The sequence below is a fragment of the Erinaceus europaeus genome, chromosome 6 (genome assembly GCF_950295315.1).
Source record: "Erinaceus europaeus chromosome 6, mEriEur2.1, whole genome shotgun sequence".
Classification (NCBI taxonomy): Eukaryota; Metazoa; Chordata; class Mammalia; order Eulipotyphla; family Erinaceidae; genus Erinaceus; species Erinaceus europaeus.
The window spans coordinates 16,844,339-16,856,104 of NC_080167.1; the positions used below are offsets into that span (position 1 = coordinate 16,844,339).

At 46.4% G+C, this 11,766-nt stretch overlaps 1 protein-coding gene across 2 annotated transcripts in view; it reads right to left on the minus strand.

Annotated features, from left to right (window-relative positions):
• SBNO1 (strawberry notch homolog 1) overlaps positions 1 to 11,203 on the minus strand; it is a 70,015-nt gene extending 58,812 nt beyond the window's left edge. Inside the window, exon 1 of one of the 2 annotated variants that reach the window (XM_060193232.1) lies at positions 11,101 to 11,203. The gene's annotated coding sequence lies outside the window, so the exon portion shown is untranslated. Of the gene's footprint in view, positions 1 to 10,697; positions 11,014 to 11,100 lie in introns of those variants that run through there. The other variant, XM_060193231.1, reaches the window with a different exon arrangement.
• Between the last annotated feature and the right edge of the window lie 563 nt (positions 11,204 to 11,766).

Sequence of the window (11,766 nt, forward strand, 5' to 3'; positions counted from 1 at the left end):
AGATAACTCTGGCATATATATAATGCCAGGGACCTAATTTGGAACCTCATACTTGTTAAATCCAGAATTCTACCATTATGCCACCTTTCAAGTTGTTTATATAAATCTTGTCAGGTAAGAAGGGTGAAAGAGTAAAATCTTCTGTCCCAAGAAATTCACTCCAAGATAGAAAAGACAGAGAAGTACAATGCAGGAGCAAACATCTACAAAGTGTTAAGTACAAAGAGAAGAAAGGCTGAGTAGACATGTTACCATGAGCAAGGATCCAGGTTTACCCCTCCTTTCCCTCATGTACAGTTGAGTTTTTCATTCTCCCTCTCAAACTCCCCCTCCATTCTCAATTTTTCTGTCCTATCAAATAAAAAATTATTTTATTTTATTTAGTAAAGGAGGAAAAAATGGTCACTGAAAGTGTTGGGTTCATGTAGGAGTGGAGCCAATCGATAAACCCTGGTGGGGAAAGGGAAAAGAAGGGTTAAGCCTTTAACTTGCCCTGAAGAGATTAATCTTGAAGAAATCACTAGGTGGACAAAGATCTCCTAAATAGTGTATTTCATTCAAACTGATAGAGGCATGAAAGATACTGGCACTCTGTAAGTGTTGTTTTTAAATTTCTACCATAGTTACTGCTGGGACTACATGATGCCTGCAAGATGAATTCATAGCTCCCAATTTATTTATTTATTTATTTTTAGGATAGAGACAGAAATGGAAAGGGAAGGAAGGAAGGGGGCACTTCACTGCTCTATTGCTCATAAAACTTATCTCCTGCAAAGGGGACAGGGAGAGAAAGAGGGAAGGGGAGAGAGAAAAAGAAAAGGAGAGAATGGAAGGGGGAAAAAAGAGTAAGCAAAGTTTAAGAAGGAGAACCTATAAGACTAGCTTTAGGGCTAGGGAGATAGCACTGCAATGAGCATCTCATCCTGGACACTCCAGAGATCTCAAGTTCAATCCCTAGCACCATCTAAAGCTACACAGTGTCTGTCTCATGAAAACAAATAAAAATCAAGTTTAAATCAGAATGGAAGGAAGAATGTAAAATACTCTCATGTATAAGTTGGCAAATAATTACAAGTTAAAAACAAATGAAAAAATAAAAGCTGAGCTCAGGAGGACTAAAACTAAAAGACTGTAAAGAATATAGGACGGTAATATCTATGTACAGACATTGTAATTGTCTGTAAATACACACTGAATATATTATCAGTTTAGGGTTTTCAACTATACTATAATCTCAGGAGCCAAAGCAAAGTATTCTACTAGCAAAATGGATTAAAACCTCACGTAACATTGAATAAAATGCACTGAGCCAGAGAAAAAGCTCACTAGGTAGGGTGCATGTTTTGTCATGTGCATGGTCAGGTCTGAAACCCAACACAGAAGGAAACTGTTACTGTGGTGTCTCTCTCTATAGGAATGAAAAAGTCAGGATAGGAGTAGTGAAATTACCTATGTTGGGGGGGGTCTATTTATTTACTTACTTTTTTTACTAGAGTACTCTCAGCTCTGGCTTGTGGTACTGTTGAGGGTTTAATTGTGACCTTTACTGCCCTGGGTATGAATATCTTTTTGTATAACCATTATGCTCTCCCCGCAACCAGATTTTTCTATATATTAATGCGTAGAAACAGAATACCAGAGCATTACTCTTAACATATGTGATACCAGGTTTCAAACATGGGATCTCAGGCTTTCAAGTCTATGCTCTACCACTGTGCCGTATCTGTGCTGTTGGGGTTGGGGAAGAGAATGAAAATTTAACAGCGTTGGGGTCAGAAGGTGGTGCACAGACCCCACCAATGTGTCCTGGAGCTCAGCTTCCCCAGAGACACACCTTACTAGGGAAAGAGAGAGGCAGACTGGGAGTATGGACCAACCAGTCAACGCCCATGTTCAGCGGGGAAGCAATTACAGAAGCCAGACCTTCTACCTTCTGCAACCCTCAACGACCCTGGGTCCATGCTCCCAGAGGGCTAGAGAATGGGAAAGCTATCATCGGAGGGGGTGGGTTATGGGGATTGGGTGGTGGGAATTGTGTGGAGTTGTACCCCTCCTACCTTATGTTTTTGTTCATTAATCCTTTCTTAAATAAAAAATTAAAAAAAAAAAAGATAAAAAAAAAAGAAGGTGGTACACCTGGTTATGCACACACAGTAGTGCTCAAGGACCCAGACTCAAGCCCCTGGTCCCCAGCTACAGGGTGAAAGCTTCATAAACAGTGAAGCAGGGCTGCAGGTCTCTCTGTCTCTCTCCCTCTCTATCTCCTCTGCCCCTCCCAATTTCTGTCTCTAGTCAGTAATAAACTAAAATTAAAAAAAAAAAAAATTCAAGAGAGCTTTCTCAATTTAAACTTTCCTTTTTTTTTTTTTCTCTTTTGTTGCCCTTGTTGTTTTATTGTTGTAGTTATTATTGTTGTTGTTGTTGTTGGATAGGACAGAGAGAAATGGAGAGAGGGAGGGGAAGACAGAGAGGAGGAGAGAAAGATAGACACCTGCAGACCTGCTTCACCGCCTGTGAAGCGACTCCCCTGCAGGTGGGGAGCCGGGGTTCGAACCGGGATCCTTATGCCGGTCTTTGTGCTTTGCGCCACCTGCGCTTAGCCCGCTGTACTACAGCCCGACTCCCTTAACTTTCCTTAGTAGAACTGGGGAGATATCATAGTCGTTATGCAAAAAAGAATTTAGTACAGAGACTCCAACTTTCCTTATTACTTTACCTGAAGTAAAGAATGAATACACACACACACACACACACACACCCATGCTAAACCTGAGTGTACATGTTTTTACTCAGGAAACTAAACTTCATGTTTCATACCCATTTTCAGCCCAATTGTTCTGAGACTACAACAGAATTAAATATCAAGCCCCTGGTCCCCAAAGCCTGACAGAGTGTGAGATTATTAGTAGGCATTATGAACCCATGACAACCCTAAGAAAGACAAGTATTGGGAGTCGGGCTGTAGCGCAGCGGGTTAAGCGCAGGTGGCGCAAAGCACAAGTACGGCATAAGGATCCCGGTTCGAACCCCGGCTCCCCACCTGCAGGGGAGTCGCTTCACAGGCGGTGAAGCAGGTCTGCAGGTGTCTGTCTTTCTCTCCTCCTCTCTGTCTTCCCCTCCTCTCTCCATTTCTCTCTGCCCTATCCAACGACAACAACAATAATAACTACAACAATAAAACAACAAGGGCAACAAAAGGGAATAAATTAAATAAATATAAAAAAAATTTTAAAAAAAGACAAGTATTATGATTTTAGAGATGAAACTCAGGTGCAGAAAGCTTCAATAACCCACCTAAGTTCAACCATCCAGATAAGGAATGCATACAGAAGATGCAAATCTAGATTGCTGAGACTCACAAAATTCTCCTGAGATTAGTTAATGTTAGTGTTACAAATTTTTAAAACTTAACAACTGGGGTGTCGGGCTGTAGCGCAGCGGGTTAAGCGCAGGTGGCGCAAAGCACAAGGACCGGCATAAGGATCCCAGTTCGAACCCCGGCTCCCCACCTGCAGGGGAGTCGCTTCACAAGTGGTGAAGCAGGTCTGCAGGTGTTTATCTTTCTCTCCTCTGTCTTCCCCTCCTCTCTCCATTTCTCTCTGTCCTATCCAACAACGACAACAACAATAATAACTACAACAATAAAACAACAAGGGCAACGAAAGGGAATAAATAAATAAAGTAAATATTAAAAAAAAAAAAAACGTAACAACTGGATGTAGCCCAGCAAGTTAAGCACACATGGCACAAAGCACAAGGGCCGGCCTGAGGATCCCGGTTCAAGCCCCCAGTTCCCCACCTGCAGGGGGTCGTTTTGCAAGTGGTGAAGCAGGTCTGCAGATTGCCTTTCTCTCTTCCCCTCCTCTCAGGATTTCTCTCTGTCCTATCCAACAACAATAACAGCTATAAGAATAATAACAATAACTACAAGAAGTGCAACAAGGCATCCAGGAGCAGTGGATTCATAGGGCAAGCACCCTGGCGGCAAAAAAAATAAATAAAAAACCCACACTTTAACATCAGAGTAAATGTCAGTCAGACTGATAGATAGGTGGCCAGGAAAATGGTTCAATAGGTAAAGCACAAGACTTGTGTGCCGGAAGCCCAATGCTTTGGCCTATCTCTCATGAAATAAACTTACAGGAAAGCTTTCAATGGAGGCTTGGGATACTCTGGTGGCAGGAATTGTATCCCTCTTATCCTATGATCTTGTCATTGTTTTTATTGTATTAAAAAACAATTAAAAAGCAAAAACAGAGAGTCGATGGTAGCGCAGCGGGTTAAGGGCACATGGCGTACAGCGCAAGGACTGGTGTAAGGATCCTGGTTCGAGCCCCCAGCTCCCTACCAGCAGGGGAGTTGCTTCACAGGCAGTGAAGCAGGTCTGCAGGTGTCTATCTTTCTCTCCCTCTCTCTGTCATCCCCTCCTCTATTTCTCTCTGTCCTATCTAACAATTATGACATCAATAACAACTACAACAATAATAATAAAAAAACAAGGGCAACAAAAGGGAAAACAAATAAATATAAAAAATTAAAAAATAAAAATAGCAGCTTGGGCAGTAGCGCAGTGGGTTAAGTACACAAGGCATGAAGTGCAAAGGATCCCAGTTTGAGCCCCGGGCTTCCCACCTGTGTGGGCAGGGGGTAGGGGGGGCCACTTCACAGGTGGGGAAACAGGTCCTGCAAGTGTCTTTCCCCTCCTCTCTCAATTTCTTTCTGTCCTATCCAACAACAGCACGGCAATAAGAACATAACGACAACAAGAGCAACAAAATGGGAAATATGGCCTGCAGGAGCAATGGATTCGTAGTGCAGGCATCAAGCCCCAGCAATTAATCAATTAATCAATCAATCTGAGGGCAGGGATAGATAGCATAAGTTATGCAAAGACTCTCATGCCTGAGGCTCTGAAGTCCCAGGTTCTATCCCCCCAGCTGAGCAGCTTTGGTAATAAATAAATAAATCTGAGGGCCAAAAGACAGAGCTCACCCAGTAAAGTACATGTCTTGCTGAGCATGAGGTACTGGTTTTGAGCAGGAGCACCACACAGAACCAAGGGGTGGAGGCAGGGTGAGTATTCACTGATGATGGATGGAGCGAAGCTACAGAGTCAACCCTCCCGAAAAATTAAAGACTGGGTGGGGAAGATAACATAATGGTTATGCAAAGAGACTCAAGCCTGAGGCTCTGAAGTCCCAGGTCTAGTCCTCCAAGCACCATAAAGCAGAGTTCTCAGTGCTCTGGTAAAAAAAAAAAAAAAAAAAAAAAAGTTGCTGTTGCCTGAGCTTCCTCATTTCAGAACATCTTTCAGGTAGAGAGAAGAGAGATTACATCACCAAAGTGTCTTCCAGTATGGGGAGACCAGGAATCTGGGTTGCAGGTATACTAACCTGGTGAGCTATTGTTATTTTGCCTGCCCAAGACAGGGTTGTTTTATAGATACTGTCAATACTAAGTCACTACTAAGACCACAGCATCAAACTGTAGGGGACTGAACCTCAGACTGCAGAGCCTCAGGCATAAATCTCTTTGAATAACCACTATGCTATCTACCACAGCCAACAACACACTGATTGTCTTTTAAAAGGTAAAGAGGAAAGAAGAAAGAAGAAAGTTAAAAAAAAAAAAAAAAACAACCCTTTGGCTCCAGGGCTCCAGATGGTGGCTAACCTGACAGCACACACACCATGTGTGAGGAGCACTCTTCAAGCCCCAGGTTCTCACCTGCAGGGGGAATGAGCTTCGAGAGAGTTAAGAGCAGTGCTGCAGGGGTCGGGTGGTAGAGGGTGGTAGAGGGCGGTAGCGCAGGGAGTTAAGTGCAAATGCTTCCAGGCGCACAAGGACCAGAGTAAGGATCCCCATTAGAGGACCCCCCCACCTGCAGGGTGCGTGTGGGGGGGTCCTCACATGTGGTGAAGCAGATCTACAGGTGTCTTTCTTTTCCCCCTTCTGTCTTCCCCTCCTCTCTCCATTTCTCTGTCCTATCCAACGATGACAGCTATAACAATAATAACAATAGCAACAAAAAGGAATAAATAAAATAAATTTTAAAAATTAAAAAAAGGGGAGTTGGGCAGTCGTGCAGTGGGTTAAGCACACGTGGTGCCACCTGCAGGGAAGTCGCTTCACAGGCGGTGAAGCAGGTCTGCAGGTGTCTATCTTTCTCTCCCCCTCTCTCCATTTCTTTCTGTCTTGTCCAACAATGACGACATCAGTAATAACTACAATAAAAAAAACAAGGGCAACAAAAGGGAAAATTTCAAAAAATTTTAAAAACCAGTGCTACAGGGCGATTTTCTTCTCTTTCAGACTCCATAAAAAAAAAAAAAAGAAAGAAAAAGGGGAGGGGGAGAACCAGCACTGAACTCGTCATAACTGATGTAATAAATAATATACAAATTGAACTCCCCCCACACACACCACCATAAACCGGACTGAGCTGTGTTTTGGTAAAATAATGACATTAAATAAAATGTCACTTTATAGACATAGGGTTATAACAGCAGCTCATTTGGGGGGGGGGTGGCGTACCTGTTACAGTGAGCAAGGACCCAGGTTCCAGCCCCCATCCCCACCTGCAAGGGGAAAGCTTTGCAAGTGGTGAAGCAGGGCAGCAGGTATCTCTCTCTCTCCCTTCCTATCACCCCCTTCCCTCTCAATTTCTGGCTGTCTCTATCAATAAATAAATAAAGACTTAAAAAAAAAAATCAAACAGCAGTAGCTCAGTGCCTATATGCCTCCAACACTCTCCCCTCCCATTCTAGGTAGTGAGAGGCAGAGACACTACACCACTGGTCAAGAATCCCCTCTACCACTCCACCCAGACACTCCTATTCGGTGGCTGGGGGCTCAAACCCAGGTCCTTGGGCATGGTAACATGGGCACTCTAACTAGTGAGCCACTGCCCAGTCCCTAAAAATAACTGTATCTTCAATAATCTTTCAAAACATATATTAGCAGATGGAAAGGCAGCATAATGGTCATGCAAAAGGATTTCAGGCCTGAAGCTCTGAGCAGAAAGATTATATCATCCAAACTTCTCACTTTATAAATAAGTAAGATTTAGGGGCCAAGCAGTGGTGCACCTGGGTAAGTGCTCACCTTACAGTGCACAGGGATCTGGGTTCAAGCCCATGGTCCCCACCTGCAGGGAAAGCTTCACAAGTGGTGAAGCAGGGCTACAGGTGTCTCTTTGTCTCTCCCTCTATCTCACCCTCCTCTCTCAACTTCTCTATCCAATATAAAAGTAAAAAGGTTAATATGGGATGATCTCACTCTCAGGCAGAAGTTGAAAAACAAGATCAGAAAAGAAAACACAAGTCGAACCTGAAATGGAATTGGCGTATTGCACCAAAGTAAAAGACTCTGGGGTGGGTGGGTGGGGAGAATACAGGTCCATGAAGGATGATAAATGACATAGTGGGGGTTGTATTGTTAAATGGGAAACTGGGGAATGTTATGCATGTACAAACTATTGTATTTACTGTTGAATGTAAAACATTAATTCCCCAATAAAGAAATAAATTTAAAAAAAAAAAAAGACTCTGGGGTGGGTGGCTGGGGAGATTACAGGTCCAAGAAGGATTCAGAGGACCTAGTGGGGGTTGTATTGTTATATGGGAAACTGGGGAATTTTATGCATGTACAAACTATTGTACTTACTGTTGAATGTAAAACATTAATTCCCCAATAAAAAAAAGTAAAAAAAAAAAAAGTAAAAAGGTTAAAAATATATATATAAATAACTAAGGATTTATTCCTAAGCAAGATAAGCAAGAGAAGACTTTCACTTTGACCATAACAAGGTTCAGTATAGATTCAAATACTGCTAAGGGAACTGCTGCAACTTGTAAAGGATTTCATGAACCGGGCAACTTGTAATGGATTTCATGCACCGCCCGCCCATGACATCTAATGTGTAAGCTATCTAACCAACTCAAAAGTTACTAACCAGAGTGAATCTACCTCAAACAGTGGAACACAAAAAGGATGTTTTAATCATAAATACATTTGTAATATCAAGATAGTCTGCCTATGATAAACAAAAGACACAGAAGAAGAGAAAGAACAGGGAAAAAATCTTGAGAAACAGCAGTCAGTCAGAAGAAGGAAAGAACAGAGAACTCTGGGAGGACACCAATATTGAATCCTCTAAGACACAGTTCCTCCTATTGAAACTATAATTCTGGAAGGATACAGGGATTTAACTACAGCAGCACACCACAGGCTAAGGAGACTATGGAGCCAACAGAATAACTGGGCTTGCAGTCCAGAAAGTGGTGCAATGGATAAAGCACAGGGTTCCTCCTCCATCAAAGATTAAAAAAAAAGGGGGGGGGGGGCCGGATGCTAGCGCACCTAGTTGAGTGCACATGCTATAATGGACAAGGACCAGGGTTCGAGCCCCTGGTGCCCACCAGCAGGGGGAAAGCTTTGCGAGTGGTGAAGCAGGTCTGCAGGTGTCTCTCTCCTTCTCTAGCTTCCCTCTTCCTCCCAATTTCTGGCTGTCTCTATCCAATAAGTAAGTGAAGATAATAAAAAAATTTTTTTAAAGGGAGAGAAAGAAAAAAGAAAGAAAAGAGAGTAAGAATAAGAAACACCAATGTATCTGTAGTGAAAGCCTTTCAGGCGATATGAACCATCTAAGACTGGAGCCCGACTGCCGCTTCATTGGAGGAAGCTTTACGTATGTGCTAGTTGGTGTCTTTCCCTCTCTACTGAAAAAGTCACCCTAGCCAGTAGGAGTGAAGCCCCTGCCAACAAAGACTTATAAACTATCTTGAAAAGTAAATCTAGAATACTGTCTGACTTTAAAACAGTAATCTCAGTAAAGACCTTAAAACAAGTAAAAATGACAGACATTAACTACTCAATCAACTGACTAAACAAACACACCATTCCTCTTAACATTTATCCAGTAACTACAGAAAAATCTACTTTCAGTTCTTTTATTTACTAACATGAGAACCAAAGTATTACTCTGGGCTATGCCATGCCAGGGATAAAATTCTGGACTTCAAGTCCAAAGCTCTCTCCATTTTAAATTCAAAAAAAAAAAACAACTTGAGAAGTAATAATAGTGGAGTCTAGATCCCTCCCCCCCCCCCCCCCCCGCCAAGGAAAATAGTAATAGTCTTCCCTATTACAGCACAATTTTGGAAATTGCTCCCCTACTCATAACAATAAAATGTTACCTTGCCTACAAAATTTTAGTTCCATTTAAAGCAAATTCTGCATTTTACCCCAGGAATCCAACACAAACTATCTTTTGTGCAATGATAATGGCTTTTCCCATCGATGATGAAAATCCACTTTGACTGCCGAGAATACCTGGGGGGAAAGGAATCCCTCGGCACAGCTCTCCTGTTCAAGTGTTTGCAAGTGTTAAGCGGCTCCGCGCAAGGACACTCAGGGTTTGACAGCTTGCTAAACGCTACCGGTCAACACTTTAGAAGCCTTAGCCTGTCTCCAGTGCTGGCTGTCCGGAGAATACGAAACACTTAACTTGGCATAAACTGCTAGTAATCAACTTTGAAAGGTCAAAGGGGACCCAGTTTTTAACCTTCCCTCATCAACACGTGTTCAGCACAAACTTCCGGGTGCAGTTACAATTGGCTGCGCAATTCAATGGATAAAATCCTGGCCTGTCTTTGACTCTTCATTCTCTCCCCCGTTCCTTTCCCACGTTTCTCAACCACAGACTCCCCCAAAACAAAAGCCTCCCACAGTAAACGGCGCACGCACATAGAAAGCGCTTCTGTGTGCGAGGATCAAGTTAGTGGTCCGCAAACATTAACCAAACAGAAGCACAAAGCCGGGGTGGAAAGGGGAGGAGCTGAATGCCAGGGTCAGAAAAAGAAACAATCACAAGGGCTCAGGAACATCGAAATCTCCTCAGCGGTTAAACCGACCCCGAACCACTCCTGGGAAACCACCAGCACCCACGGGTTTGGGGAACTTTCGATGGTCTGCACACCCGACGCCCGCTCCAAGTCAGCAGATGCCCCAACCGCCCTTTGCATCCTCCTCCCCTCCCGGCTCGGGGGTCTGGGCAGCGAGCGAGCTCAAGGCCAAATCAACCCGACGAGCTGGTGCGGACCCCCACGTCCCACGTGTCTCCCGCATCGTCCCCGGCGCCAGCAGTCAGGAAACTGCAGGTGCAGGGTCCAGGTTTCCGAAGGAGCCCCTCCCGCCGCCCGCAGTCGCCCCGGGCCGGGAGCAGCCCTCGGGCAGGAGGACTTCTGAAGGGTCCCGGAGCTCACTTTCCCTGCAGCTCCGGGACCTCGCAGCTCCCGCTTCGTGCGGACAAGCCCGGGGGGTGAGCTGGGCTGGGCTGCGGTGGTGGCATGAAGTGGGAGCCGGGGTCGGTCTGCAGATCAGTCTCGCCGGCCCAGAGGAGGAGCCTCCGGGCCAGGACAGTGAACTCCTGGGACCGACGGACCCCGCGCGGCGACCGCAGGGCCCGGCACTGACGGGGCGGAGGAAGCGACCTCAGCGGGACCGCCGCCGGGACCGCGCTCCCCGAGAGTCTTGGGGCGCACAGTGGAGGCGGGGGCGAGGAGGGACCCCCGAATGGGGGCGAGGTGGCTGCCCCCCCCAGTCCGGCCCCATACGGCCCCGTGAGGAGGGTGGGAGTGGGAGGCTGTCCTGGCGGGGGAGTGTGGAGGCAGGATACGGCTAAGGAAGGGACTTACTTTCCCCGCGGGAACCGGCGTCCAAATAGCTCCTGTTCGGCGGAGAAGGCTTGAGGGACCAGACTCGACTGGCGCGGAGGCGGCGGCGGCGGCGGCGGTGGCAGCGGCGTCCGGCTCTGCCTACCTCCCCGCCGCCATCTTGACGCCCCTCCCCCCAGCCCCCCGCCCCGCCGGGAGGCGAGGGGGTGGGACGACGGATGGGACGCCGCGCGCAGACAGCGCGCGCCGTGGGCACCACGTGACTTCCTCCCTCCACCCACCCCCCCCACCCCCTCCCTCAGCGCCCCTCTCCACCCCGCCTTCCTGCTAAGTGAAGGAAGATGATTTCCCCACCCCCCCATCTTGACCGCTCCCTGCCTTCGCCGCACAGCATGGACTCCGCTGGCTCCCGCCGGCCTGATACCGATGGTTCGATCCAAAGGAATTCCGTCACCCAAACGGTCCATTACGGCGGATCCAGGGTGGGCGAGGGGTGAGGGGGCCGGGTTTCGGAGAAGGGGGAGGGGGCACGGCGAAGGCCGCCTAGGAGAGTCACGTGTCTACTGCTTCCGCCGGCGCTCGCGGGGACCTCGCGAGAATACCGTTTCCCCCGCCCTTTCTCTCGCGCGGGCTCTCGGGAAGAAGGTCACTGCTCAGGATGGCCACGAGGAGGTCGGCGCATGCGCCACCCTCCACCGGCTTTTAAGTCCTGCTAGGAGGGGCTCGAGGGTGTTTTCAAAATCGCTTTCGGTGTGCCGCTGTGGCCCCTGAAGTTAGCGAAGTGGCGTTCCTAAATCCCTTTGAAAAGTCCTTCATTAATGAGTTTACAAACACTTAGCGGCAGGCCCTTTGCCCGTGAGGCTCGCTAGAGGCTGTTGTTCACTCAGCGCAAACTTAACCCAATCTAAGGAGTGGCTGAGAAGATAGCACAGTAGTTATGCAAAAAAAGCCTTTTATGTCTGAGGCTCTGAGGTTCAATCTCCAGCATCACCATAAACCATAGTTGAGCAGTACTCAGGTGGAGGACGGGGGAAGACACACACACACACACATACGCACATACATACACCTATAACCTGAGCAAAATGCT